We start from the raw sequence: 2,996 nt of genomic DNA on the forward strand, positions 1-2,996 counted from the left end.
CCCGAATGCCGCTGTCAGTTGTCATTGCAGCGCTGTGATTCACAAATGGAAAACACTAAGCATTTTATTAGGATTCTTAGCTACAGTATCATAATTGAAAATATTTCGGAAACGCCGCGAATTCCATGTTTAGTTGGCACAAATTCTTCCTAAATGATTTATTGGTATAAATAAATGTCGGTCGTGGGGTAATTTTCTATGGAAGTTGAGCCCTCGTCTTTCAACAATAATACAAAATATTTGTAATATGAAATTTCTTTTATTATTTTTCAGTTTGTTAAGTAATATAAATATTTACATCAAGTACATTATGTACAAAATAACTATTGCAATAAATAGTTTCGACTACTTAAATGTAAGGGTAAATAGAAGTAAAGTCTTATAGTAACATACATAGAACTGTGTGAGGCATGGAAGATTACTCATAAAACTGTTTTTATTTAAAAACCGGAATAAATTTTAAACAACAAATGTTTTAGGCTGAGTTGCACTAACTTACTTTAACTTAACTATAACAGTAACCGGTGTTTTTTATATCGAGTTTGGGTTTTTGACGTTTGTTAAAGTTAAGTAAGATTGTGTAACTCAGCCTTAATAACTATTGTAAAACAGCACATGTAAAGGAACATTCCCACCACTGCATATTGCTTATAGAACAACCTATGAAATGAGTCTAGCTACGTGTTATTTTACTACATTATATTATAACAATATACATACTATATAGCAAAAATACAAAATAGTTAAAACTACACTACAGCTAATAAGTCGATTATTATGATATATAAACTTTAAAATACTGTAAAACATATATTTACATGAACTATTTACACATACATAAGTTGAACATCCACCCATATACAAATATCAGTCGAACAGTGTGCACTCAGCATAGGTATATTGTGTAGAACTACTTATGACTGTTAATAATGTTTAATTAATAAAAACAATGGGTATTTGATGCCATCAATCAATTGAAGTAACTTTTAAAAGCTGTCAAAAAGATAATTATGTAATTTGTTCTCCATCTCAATTAACAGTTTAGAGATTTCAAGGCAACTAATTTTTGGTAAGTTAATTAAAAAGTCAATGATTTTTCAGGTCAACATAAAGTATTTTTTAGAGAACTTAACCTTTGGTGATATTGGTTACAGACCGGTAGTCAATTAAAATGCTCATGTAATTAAATAGGACTAAAGTTAACCATTAGATCTACTGGGCCTACCTACACGTTGTAGTCTCAAAATGAAGATGAAAATATTGATGAAACTTTCGAATTTATCCCATACGTTGAAAGACTTCCAAATCAGGTACATCACAGGTACTAAACAACTATTTATTTAATAAAAAACACGCGTATTTTATTTTTATGTATCTCGCTCGATCAGTCACCAAAATTATAAAGCTTTTGAGTTTAAACAATGTTATATTAAAAAGATTTCGAAATACAGCAGCTGTAACACTAAGCTACATATTTCTGTTGCAAACATATTAATTCTGTTCCATGTCATAACAGATATTGAATAAATATTTATGCATATAGCTCGATAACAGTTATATTAACAACTTTAAACTATCTGGAAGAAAGGTAATAAATAGGAAGATAGATGGAATCAACATGAGTCTTAAAAAAATTGTTTTATTTTATTTGTAATTTTATTTTTAAGTTTAATTATGCATACTAACAGTCGAAGTACGACTTCTTTCAGAGCCTGCATTATGCTTTTATTATTTACCACAAATAAGGCTGGGTTGCACCATCTTACTTTAACGTTGACAAACGTCAAAAATCATTTCGTACAGAAAACACCGGTTATCGTTAAAGTTACGGTCAAAGTTAGGTGGTGCAACTCAGCCTAAGACTTTTGATTTGAATAATTAACAGCTATGAGGGTTTGTTAACTAGCGACATATTCTGAGTAGTCTTATTCAATTATTTAATGTAATAGGAATGATGACTGGGTAATTAAATCGAAATTCTATTTAGTCCATCAAACAGATAATTAGAAAATATTAAAATCATATTTTTTATTTTTTTTCCATAATCCAATAATTACAGTATTATATTGAGTTGAAATGTCGCGTGACGTCACTTTTGAGTAAAAATTCTACTCAAGCGTGACGTATCGCGCCATTTCAACTCAATGTAGCACTGATAATATTTAATTATGAAAGAAAATAAAAAATATGAGTCTAATATTTTCTAATGAAGAATGTTCACTAATTTTGTTTTTTAGCTTTCTGTATTCTCTGTTAAAAATAAAAAATACACGTGAAAGAATTATTTCGATACGTCAATTAGTTTCCAAGATATTGAATTTTAAAAGTGCGGGCGGCGGCCAGCCCGCCATTTTATGCGCGTGACGTCATATTACAGTGACTGGCTCATATTTGTATGGGTGGAATCTTGCAAGCTGAATTAAGACCCACTTCCGGACAACCGATTAAGCTGAAATTTCGCAAACACATGTGATTTGGATGACCATGCAATATTATGATGACATGGAGCTGATCTGATGATGGAGCTGGAAGGTGGCCATAGAAACTCTATAATAAAACGACTTAAATCCATCGAGTTTGGGCTCGTTCGTTTTGTATTGATGAGTACTTTAATTCTATATAGTAATCAGGGTCTAATGATGGAGCTGGAAGGTAATTCGCAAAAAAACGACACAATCGCATCAAGTTTGGATTTGGTTCAATTTTAATTTCTGTGATGGGTCTGGGTGTTAATATGTATAATAAGTTTGTATTTACAAAAATAAATGTATTTAAGTATGTTTATATCCGTTTTCTAGTGAGCGGACACTGTGAATGTACGTCACGCGGGGTCACGTGACCGTCGGCGGGACTCAATATTTAAGCGAACTTTGAATGCCTATAAAATCATAACTACTGGGTATTTTTGAATGAAATAAAAACTAATGTATTTGTAAATGTAAAAGCTTAACTGTAACATAGGTTTCAAGTGATTTTGCATACCTAGTAACATTCTC

The sequence above is a fragment of the Ostrinia nubilalis genome, chromosome 7 (assembly GCF_963855985.1).
Source record: "Ostrinia nubilalis chromosome 7, ilOstNubi1.1, whole genome shotgun sequence".
In the NCBI taxonomy this organism is placed as follows: Eukaryota; Metazoa; Arthropoda; class Insecta; order Lepidoptera; family Crambidae; genus Ostrinia; species Ostrinia nubilalis.